This window comes from Sardina pilchardus, chromosome 9 (genome assembly GCF_963854185.1).
Source record: "Sardina pilchardus chromosome 9, fSarPil1.1, whole genome shotgun sequence".
Classification (NCBI taxonomy): domain Eukaryota; kingdom Metazoa; phylum Chordata; class Actinopteri; order Clupeiformes; family Clupeidae; genus Sardina; species Sardina pilchardus.
Window position 1 is genome coordinate 4165308 of NC_085002.1, and position 12055 is coordinate 4177362.

The 12055-nt window shown below is 43.2% G+C and overlaps 1 long non-coding RNA gene across 1 annotated transcript; it reads left to right on the top strand.

Moving 5' to 3' along the window:
* The first annotated feature begins 6651 nt into the window (after window positions 1-6651).
* On the top strand, window positions 6652-7808 carry LOC134092352 (uncharacterized). Its single transcript, XR_009940211.1, has 3 exons — window positions 6652-7087; window positions 7167-7227; window positions 7330-7808. It is a non-coding gene; the product is annotated as an uncharacterized LOC134092352 (long non-coding RNA).
* Window positions 7809-12055: the final 4247 nt, after the last annotated feature.

Genomic DNA, 12055 nt, shown 5'->3' on the forward strand with positions numbered 1-12055 from the left:
ATCCTTATTCTGATAAAGGAGATAAGGGCCAGGCTGAAGCAAAGCCCATTTTCCTCTTCGCGCACTCTTCTCACCTTTTTCACCCCGGACTCCATATTCATCCATCCCATAGCCACTCATTTGATGTATGACTCCACCTAGTTAAATATGAAAAATAAAAAATGAGGCGTTGTAATCACAGGTATCTTTGGCTTACATGTTTAAAATTCTGCAAAATTTGAAGTGGAGGATCATTATGACACCCTCTGAATGTATGTCAAGTTTCATGGAATTCCATTTTTGGGGGAAATATAATAAACTAATATATGTCTACATTTAGTGACTGTACACACACCGGGCACTCAAATACACACGCAAACACACATGATACATGCACACACATGCAAATGCGCGCGCGCGCACACACACACACACACACACACACACACACCTTGAATTTCCCCTTGGGGATCAATAAAGTATCTATTTATCTATCTATCTATATGCATAAAGACACATATAAAGACACATGCATACATACACACACAGTGGACAGAACTCTGAAGTTCGCCTACAGAAAAAGCTACCATCTTTGCCCATATAAGGAGATCCGGTATCTTGAGATTTTTCCTATGGGAAATTAACATGGATATTTTGAATTAACGCACCTGTTAAACTCTCGTGGGGAGGAAGAAATCAGAAATGCAGGCGTTTTGCTTTACACACTTTTGTCCTCTGCCTTTTTTGGCATGTTAAGATACCCCAGAGATAGCTTCCAATGCAACTTGGCATAAATAGTTAGCTTCAATTAACACCAGGATCTCCATATACGGACAAAGATGGCACCTTTGGTCCATTTTTGTAGGCAAACTTCAGAGGTCTAGCCTATATCTTCACTGCATTGTCCAAGCCCTATACAGTATTTTCGGTGTTGTTGTGGTTGTTGTTTTTCTAAAGGACTGAGAGGCGCAAGTGTAAAGTTCTGGAACGAAACTCTGATACAGTAAAGTATCTGTGGACTCTTTAGTGAACTCTGTTACAGCCATTCTGTTAATGCATCCAGCTTCCTTTTTAAATCCCACGTTTATTCTGCTGTCTCAACAAAGTGTGCCCCCTTCTGGACTGAATGAAACAATGTCTGTTTATAACCTAAGACACATGACATGTGGAAATACTACAACATCATAACGTCACGTTATAAATCAAACACATTACACAGGTAGCCTACAGGAAGCTGCCATTGTAAACTTGGTTTTGGAAAATAATTAAGTCAGATTAGGATAAATTCAAAGCCTCATCATCCAAGAAGGAAACACCATATTCAGCAACTGTCAATAAGTCAGTCTGTCCACATTTCCTTGCATTCTCAAGCTAAACCAATTCAGAATGAAAGAACCTTATAGGCTACGGTGCTATTTGAGAGAAACTCTCAAAGAAACAAAGAGCTCAGACAAGCATATGTGGATGTAAGTACACTATTGACTGCAGTTCACAACACGCAACATTGTCATGTTGACTGATTTTTGTTTTCAGGGAATACTGTAAATGGATGCTCATGCAATCCCACACGAGTTCATTTCTATAGATGAGGCTGGGTTCGACCTGGCAAAGACCAGAGGAAGGGGGAGAATCTCCATTGGCCACAGAGCCAGTAGAGATGTTCCTGGTCAACGCAACATCACAATGTGCACGGCCATCTCCAGTACGAATGGTGTCCTCCACCGTAATGCCAAACTTGGACCATAAAACACAGCCCATATTCTCACATTTCTGGACACAACATCACAATACAACACAGCCCATATTGTCACATTTCTGGACACAACATCACAATACAACACAGCCCATATTGTCACATTTCTGGACAGACTCCACAACATTCTCATTCCACCAGAGCATATGAATGACGCAGATCATTAAAGAAGCCAGTATGCTGTGCGGGACAACGTGAGCTTCCATCGTGCAGCCCCAGTCCAAAACTGGTTTGCTGACCACCCACCATTTCTCATGCAATATCTCCCACATTACATTTCTGAACACCATAGAAGAGCTCTTTTTGGCATGGCGGTGGAAGGTATACGACCAGCAGTGCTTTGCGCACATGCCTATTGTGCAGGCTGTGGAGGAGACATGTGAGAGCGATTCAGGGATGGATAAGGCACTCAAGGTAGGCTGGGTGAACCCTGCCTGACCTTCCGGTGAAATGTAGCGCCTGCGTAGCTGCAGCGTAGTTCTGCCGGGTATACTTAATACGTCATTCATTCATTACCTTCGACCAATCACCAGGCTACATTGGCTTTATTAATGACTCTGCCCAGGCACCTGCCTTGTTGCTTTCAGGTGCCGATTTTCGATGTTCTCCCTCACGACGAGGGTCACGGTTCATTCGCTTATAGCCGCCTTCACGCTACACGTTACTTCCTAATGCCATTTCAATGTTGCATCAAATTCTTAGCGGACGTAGTCTACGAACTCGAGTACCGGGAGTCGGCTAGCCTACAACCAATGCAGTAGGCCAACTCAGGACCATAGACCTAAACTCAGGACGCGGAAAACACAGCGTCGTCGCAGAAGAGGCAAGTTAACAGTTTACTGAAAGATCTTTACCTCGTAGCACTCTGGTTTCATGCGCCTAGATAGCTCACTCTCGTTGACTTCTGCAAGCCCTCACAACCCGCGTCAAATGTGATGCAGCCTGATCTGGGAATCTCTCGCTTTCATGCGGTTTATAATCCACGGATAATTCGCACTCTTCCGTAATTGCTCTAACCCGTCGAGAGGGTCTATCTTCATACCTCAGGCTAGCCCAATTCAAACAACATTTACGTTAGAAACGCCGATTCAACTAGGCCTACATTCCTAGCTCACATTTCTCCACAAACACTCGTTATAGGCCATGTTTTGTTTGCACTATCTTAATCAGGCGTAGCCAGTAAAGGCATCTTCACATTCGCGTATGATACGACGGATTTCGACTAGCTAGCTGCTATCGGTTAACACGTTAGCCCGTCACGCTTACTCAACGCGATTACCTAAACTTTAGCATTACGCTCATTTACACCTTTAACTCGTAATGATAATCGCCGGCTTCACCAAGCGTTACTACAATCAACGCATGTTTAAAAGTTATTCCAGTTAATATTCGTGACATTTCGCCACGGCCCCGGTTTCGCTAATTAGCCCGTCTCTGTTGGCTGAGTTGTGGGATTCGCTTATGCTCCACTGGCGTCGGTAGTGGTACAGTTTGTCTTACGGTAGGCTTGCTGTCCAGGAGACGGCCCGTCGGCTACAGCATAGAAGCGTTTGCTCCAGTCTGTTGCGGTCTATCCGCGTTCTTCGAAATCTTTCCTTCCACGGAAGTAAATCCATTATCGGCAACAGGCCTCGCTATAGGCTCCTGCACGTCGCTCGTCATTCGTCTCGGATTCTCATATTAATCTACTTCGACTCGCAGGTTACTTAATCATCACGCATCGTCGTCTACTCGCTAATCGACTATAGGTACGAGGCCATGTCGCAGTTTAACTAGCGCTGGCCTACACAGCTAAGACAAAATACCCAGACTTCGATTTGGACATTCATTCACCTCGGCATATCCCACGGCGCCTGAAGGCAGCAACATTCGGTCATTGCGTGACATTCTCACAGCCTTTTAATCAATGAAATCTTTCTCAGGTAGCCATGATTCATGAACTTGTGGAAAACTTTACAGCTTGTTAAGCCTCATCCAGATGCATAGCCATCATATCACAATCATGATTAGGTTTCAATTATCACCATGTAATCTCAAGTCATCACATCAATCATGCGGTCTCCATAGTAACTGTCAATCATGCTGTCTTTTGACCATGTGGCTCGAACTTTATCGTCTTATAGTGGAACTCATATAGCCGACTCTCACAATCCTAGTCAGAATGTGAGTCTGAATCTTATCCATTCAGCTGTGATTACTGGGAGTGTTCAACCAATACAGAGCGATGGCTCTGCACTCACTGGATAGACCTCACCAAACAGAGCAACGAAATAACCAATAACGTAGCCTAGGCTTTATCTTCTGGTCTTTACCACATATTGGCTGGTCTAAGTGTTCAGAAATCGTCGTGCGAATCAGTGAGGCCTAACTGCATGGAAAAAATATGCATCCATAGCGTTTCCGTTGCAATCAAAATCAACCAAGGAGTGGACGTCACTGTCGTTCATCTGTCCATCATCGTGTAAAGCCTGCCCTGACAGTTTAATCAGTATGTTCAGCTCTGGGTTGAAAATAGTTCAGCTCTAACGGAGCTATGCCAGACCTAACTTCCCGCTGGAAAATGATGTAGGCGGGGCCAAATTCGGCTCCATCCAGGCTAGAACTCACCGGCCTCTCCACTGTAGGCCTACATTAACTTACTAATTAGCTATGGTCGTACTTGTGGTTACGTATTTTCATCGGTCTCGGTTCTGATATTATCGTTATGTCATTTTACTCAACGTGCAGCCTATCCTACCATGCCTAAGTTTAGTTAATCTCTCATCACGTCATAGACTTCATCGTGTATCGCGTGTCATGCATTGATTCATGGCGTGAAATCAAATTCCTCATCACGGTATGCAAATCCATGCTATACATCTCGGCATAGGCTACTCTCAAAGCTCGGCGTGTGAGCGTACGAGCAATCAGCGCATCATGCTGAGCTGCCCTATGTCAGATGGGCGATTGTTCTCGTGTGTCGAGTTGCGGAAGGCTACCTAGAAACGGGAGCCGCCTTGCCAGTCTGGCCTGCAGAGAAGGTCCACATTCGCAGGTATTCGTCTGGTCTCTCTCAGGCTAACGTCGGCCTTGCACTGTAGCCTCTGTTCATAAGATTATACAGTCGCTGACTAAACTCCAAGGCCGGTCAGATTGAGAGTCATACAGGAGCCACGGTGCGCTCCAGTCAACTGCATCATGCTACGTTAGGTGCTTATCTTGGTAAACAACTTGTAAATCATTGTACAATCTCCAATGAAAAGAGGGCAATCGGGGCACAGATTGCAGGACTTTTCTTAAACTCATGTCTCAGGCGGTGTAGGCCTACTCAGGTGCTGAGCTACCATATTAGTTTCTCTCACAAATGTTGATCATGCACTATCGCTCGACCATAAGCATATATCTTGTCATTGCATTAGTTCATTCAACTAGTCATGCTATCATATTCCATTGCATAGCATCACCTTATATCCATAGGTTAAAGAGAAACTATACAGGATTGGCGATTTCATCTGGTTTCGGTTTCGTTTTTAGTTTTCGCTCGTTTTATGCTTGCATTTTCTCTGCAGAGCTTCCCCGACAGCTTTAGCGTGTATATCTATACATGTATAGGCTATATTTAAATAAATTGCAAGCGTGGTTCTTCGTCTCAGATTTCCAGATGTAAACAAGGAGCGATCGTCTCCTGCAGAAAGTGGCATAGGGTCTCTTTAAGTATTAATCAACCGTTGGTATCTTCCGGCTCGTGAAAATCCTTCGAATGTCATAGGCTACAATTACATGCCCACAAGTGCCAACGTTCCATCAAATACTTACTCGCTCGTTTGTTTGGCATATCGCATAGTTACGCATGTCCTTGCTTTTGCTTTCTCAGAGGCATTAATGTGTGTCGGATGAGATTCCTTTTGCTACCTCGTAAAGTTTCTGATTTCGTTCTGCTAATGCACCTTTATCGGTCGTCCTTCGAGGGGTATTCCGAGAGCAAGGAGCTTAGGGTTAACTCGCCTTCAAACCTGCTCTCAGGTCTGATAGCTTCATCTTTATAGGATGGTAACCTCTCCCTGGTAGCCATAGCACATTGTCATGAGTTACACCATCATGATTCTAATCTGCCATGGATCCCCTTAACACCAATACGCTTTCTCCGGTAAATTTTCATTTAAGCAAGTTTCCTTGCCTTCTACCCACCCGTATACCTCATTCTCATTTTTTCTCGCAAGCTTATCAATCATCCATAATCATCATCCATAATCACAATCATCATCATCCATCATCCATAATCAACCATCATCCATCATCATCCATCATTATCTATCATTCATCATCATCCGTAATCATAATCATCCATCATCCATCATCATCCATCATTATCTATCATTCATTATCATCCGTAATCATAATCATCATCATCATCATCATCATCAATCATTCATCATCATCCTACATAATCATAATCATCATCCATCATCATCATCCATCATCATCCATCATCCATCATCCATCATAATCATCATTCATCATCCATCATCATCATCCATCATCATCATCCATCATCATCCATCATCATCCTCCATCATCATCCATCATCATCATCCATCATCATCCATCATCCATCATCATCATTCATCATCATCCGTAATCATAATCATCAATCATCATCATCAATCATTCATCATCCTCCATAATCATAATCATCAATCATTCATCATCCTCCATAATCATCATCATCATCATCAATCATCAATCATCATCATCATCATCAATCATTATCATCATCATTCATCATCATCAATCATCAATGATATCAATAGACTCATGGCCAACTCGGGCCTTCGACTCACGGCCAACTCGGGCCCCCCATTCTATCTATTTACACTCTAGCCTCACTCTATCTACACTGTCTATCGGCACATGGTTATAGTTCTGTAAATACAAACACTTCCTCAGCAACAATGAGCATTCCATAATCCTCATACCTTTACTTGCAAATACTGGTGGTGGTTACTTAACTCAATTCTACTTTACTCAGTTTCTTGCTCTATACTGGACCCCAAGAATTACCTCAACTCGCACAGCCGGCACCTTAAATAATGGGTCCAAGCAGTGGTAAATTATCCCATGTCCTCACTGCCCTTTCTTCAGTCTCATACGATCACAAAATCACTCAACTGTTATTAATCACTTATCACTTCTCAATCATTATCAATAGTCATCATCAATCCTCATCATCAATCGTACCAATCGACTCATGGCCAACTCGGGCCTTCGACTCATGGCCAACTCGGGCCTTCCACTCGTACAACAACTTGACCTGACTCGACTTCAGTCGTTCAAAACAATTAAAAGGTGCTAGGCCTTCTTGATGCCCCTTTCCAGGTTAGTCGTTTTAATTTACTTATAGTATCACATGTCTTCTAATCATTCATTATATTCATTGAGATCACTTGGCCTGTAGCTAAGGACTGCCCTGTAGATCTTCAGATCTAAAGACGGTCAAGTGATGCCATTCGGCTAAGGTTTCTATGCCAATTTATGACTTCATATACCTACATTCTCTCGCTCTTTCAGTTTAACAGGATAATAAAACATAAGCTGTTTAATATTGTTCTTTATTTCAGTGAAGATGATCCAGCTAAGCTTCCAGTAACCTTATTTTTGGGGGTAGGCTTCGCCCTCATTCAGTGAAGACGATCCAGCTAAGCTTCCAATGGGTAACTTATTTTTGGGGGTAGGCTTCGCCCCTGCTTCTCGTTCCGGCAGGATTTGCCAGGGTCCGCACACTCGGTGACCTGGACCTAGGACGGGGCCTACGCCAAAGACTCTCATTGTTGCTAATTTCTATTCTGATTAAAATCTTTGTTAACTTCAGTTATGTCTCTGAGTATTCCTGGCTGAAATGTAGCGCCTGCGTAGCTGCAGCGTAGTTCTGCCGGGTATACTTAATACGTCATTCATTCATTACCTTCGACCAATCACCAGGCTACATTGGCTTTATTAATGACTCTGCCCAGGCACCTGCCTTGTTGCTTTCAGGTGCCGATTTTCGATGTTCCCACCCTCCCTCCCTAATCACCACCAGGTTGGTCCTCGTCCAGTTGTCCAGGGGGTAGGCTTCGCCCCTGCTTCTCGTTCCGGCAGGATTTGCCAGGGTCCGCACACTCGGTGACCTGGACCTAGGACGGGGCCTACGCCAAAGACTCTCATTGTTGCTAATTTCTATTCTGATTAAAATCTTTGTTAACTTCAGTTATGTCTCTGAGTATTCCTGGCTGAATTTGGATTACACCCGGCACGGCAGCTCAGGCTGGAAATCTGCACTTCTATCTCCCCTGCTTCCTGCCCACAACATTAGTCTGGGGAGACTGCGCTTCGTCTACTGCACAAAAGACGTGATCAATGGGCATAGTTCAAATGACTCTCTTACGCTTGGATAGTCCTTCAACCATGCAATCAGACCAAACGATCATCCGGGTGCGTCTTTTGGATCAGCTAGTTTGTGCTTGTACCTAAAGGTTGTGAACAGGAAGCAGGGGAGATAGATGTGCAGGTTTCCAGCCTGAGCTGCCGGGGGAAGTCCATATTCGCCGGCAGGTCAGGTCAGGTCAGGTCAGGCAGGGTTCACAAAGCCTAGTCTGTCCTGAGAAAGTCCTCTTAGTTTGAGGTCAGTGTGGTCAGTGACTGTAGCAGCACATTTCTTGGCTTGACGCTTTGCTGTCTTTACATCGTTCACGTGATCTGACAGACAAAGACGGAAGGGTAAAGGTCTGGAGACGGCTATCTGCTCCGGGGAAAGACACACCTTGAGCTCACCCTTGAAATGATAATGAATAAATTATCAATCCAATTTAAATGCATTCTGGCACATGTATGGGTGTGTCTGCGTGGCTTGACCTAACTCAAACTGCTAAAATCAACAAACAGTAAATAAGTTAGGGTCTGGTCTGGCAGATAGCGCAACAGTCACAGTGCACAAATTAAGATAATTGCCTCTTCACTGACTAAAGTCTACAGGTTATTCTGTCATCACAAAATGACTGACACACCCTGAAGTGAAAGTGAAATTAACAATTCCATGTAATTGCTGCTGACATATCAAAAATATATGGCACCATTCCCTATAAGGAGTGATGGTATGAGATATACACTAGTAAACACTGACCTTTGGGCAGTTTCACAATAGATAACTTTATCTTCATGACTAAAGTTGACATTTTTATCTTTTTCTAAATGACTGTCTCATTTATTAACATTCAAATCCCCCATAAAACTTTCCCCCCAAGTACGTGCAAGTCTTTTGGTAGCAAGTGCTTTGCAACAATATCTGATTACAGACATCAGTGAGCTCTTCCACTAATAAGGACGTTTCAACCAGTATTTTTCATCAACATATACATTCTCATTTTCATCCAGACATACACATCCATTTCATCCTTCAATAGTAGTTGAAAGTCCTACAGGAATGCAAGTAGGATTCATTTTCATATCTGAGGTATTTGTAAATAAAACTCAACTTTGAAAAAGACAAACTTGGCATATGTGGTGCACTGGACTGTCATCTGGCTCGCTCATGTCACCTGTATCAAAATACAAATGGCAGTGCAATGGCAGTGACTTGTTCCTGTGCCACTCATCAAAATTCAGCACCTTTTCTTTGAAATCCAAAATGAAGGGAAGAAAGGGGAGCAGTGTGTCGTCCCCAAAGAATGTTTGAGGTAAGCTCACTGGCCGAATAGGCCTTTTGGAAAATGTCAGAAGATATTCCCAAACAGTTTTTGGGGGTTTTTTTGTATATTTTTTGGGCTTTTTGCCTGTATTTGTATAGGACAGTGGAGAGAGACAGGAAGCAAGTGGGAGAGAGAGATGGGGTGGGATCGGGAAATGACCGCAGGTCGGACTCAAACCTGGGTCCCCGTGGGCACTCTGACCCGTATATGGCACGAGCGCTGTAGCCTGCAAAACAGTTTTTAAGGAGGAAAAGCAAATAAAGAATGGTGTGTTTTGTTGCCTGATAAAGCACTGAATTCCCCGAAGACATTTTCCATTATGATGTCACTGCTGTCTGGCGCTGCCCCTTGAGTGGCATCCCCACAGTGTCCCATTCATTTAGGATCAAATCAGCCTGGATGTTGGGAAAGCACACGATGACCTCAAATAATAATAATAAAAAAACGGAAACCTCACCTCAAATGCATTAACACAACAGTAATGAGCTAGTTTTGAAACTATAAGGAGAAGAAAGTACAAATGTTTCTGTGAATATGTAGGAAAGTAAAGTAATATGTTGTTAGAAAAATAAAGTAATGTACAGATACTTTGAGCTGACCTGAAAATGCTTGTTAAGTGCAATGTGCAATTTGTTTCTTCCCATTTCTGATGAATGCACGCGCAAACACACATACGCACACATGCACACACACACACACACACACACACACACACACACACACACACACTAAAGTACAGAATTTAGCATGAATGGACAGTATCTGTATCTGTGGTCTGAAGTTAATTACAATTCTAGCGGCTTGCTTTTCATTACAATAATATCACTTTTGTTTAAGCATTCAAAGCTTGTTTGTGGAGTGTGATGTAGTTGCCTCTCTAAACATGTTGGATAAACTTTATTATGGGCCTGTAGAAGGAAGCAACAGCGTAGTGAAAAATGAATTGCAGCCGCACCTTTGCTCAGGCTTCGAAGCCATTGGACCCTATTTTGGCCATCAGAAACAGAAGCCATTGGGCCCTATTTTGGCCATCAGAAACAGAAGCCATTGGGCCCTATGTTGGCCATCAGAAACAGAAGGTCAGAGGCGCAAAGCTTAAGGGCGTGTCCAGTTCACATTCAGCATGATTTTGTGATCAGATGTCAGCTCTTTTGTGATCAGCGCATTGTTCAATAGGGTTTTTCTTCTGTTTAATCAGCCATAGGTGTATTTTGGGTGTAACATCCTTTAAACCAATGAGACATTTGTTATTCCCTTTACAGCAAGAAGCGCAACTTCAAACAGTGCATCAGTGTTTTGACAGTCAGCGGCGTATTTGAAGGAATCTGGGCTGTTTACATGTCAGTGGCAGTATGTGTTCAGCTGTGCTTTACTGATAGACCAGGCTTTTCTTGGTCAGTGGGGTGATATTATTAGAGGGTGTAAAATAGTGATTCTTGGATCATGTGCTAGACCACTAGCCTGGAAAATCCAGACCCTGGTAATCTCAGATTAAGGGTCTGGCCACGAATAGTGTAATGGCCCAACTCAAGGGGAGGCACCAAGCATGCATGTGAAAATCTCACTGCACGCGATTGGATAACAGTACCCATATTTACTCTGACTGATTCCGGACTTCGATGCAGTTGGCTAAACACTACGACCAATGTTTACTGACTTGAACGATACAGCGTTGTCGTCATCAGATAAGCTCGTCTTTGGCCCACCTATATCAGATACACCGATTTGATTGGTTACCCCCGATGGTTGGGGTAACATAACATGCATCATTGCTCGTTGCCAGAGTATCTTGCAGACACAATTCAAATTATGCTCTCATAAGAATTCTGGATTTCCAGGCTACCAGACCACACCATATGGAATAGAATAGAATAGAATATATACTTTTTTGATCCCGTGAGGGAAATTCAGTTCTCTGCATTTAACCCAATTTAAGCGAATTAGTGAACACACAGCACACAGTGAACACACAGTGAGGTGAATCACAATTCATATGCCGTTAAGTGCCACACCCCTGTGCATAAGGTTAACTAAAAGTGGAGTGCATGGCGAAAAATTCATCCCTTTATTGAGATAAGATAAGAAGAAGCCATGCATTGTGCTTAGGCCTACCACCAGGCGCATTCATCGTGTATGAAGTGTAGGCAGCAGTTAGTGCATGAACTTAATAACCTTTCTAAACTGCTTTCTTTTTCATTACTGGAGAAGCGAAAGGAGGGGCCTGTCATCCCGTCTGGCCTCGAAAGCTTTGACTAGTACTTTGTATACTACTTTGTACCTCTACTTTCAGTAATCTCAGTACTTAAAAAGCTTCTATTGCTAGTCCCCACTGTAGTCTGACCAACTTTTTTAAATTGTTTCTTTGTTTATTTGTGTGTCACTTTGGACAAAGGTGTCTGCCAAATAGCCATAGCCATAACCATAACCACAACCATAACCATAACAATAAAAGGGAATTATGGTGTTAAATGGGTTTCAGATATGTTAAGTATGACAATAAGATAGAGTCATGGATGGGGGGGGGCCTATCCAGGACGTGTTTCCCAATTCTTACATAGCGCTAGCAACTAGGATCACACTTCACATCCCTCTTCCATGACTCTAGCTTATGGCCATACTC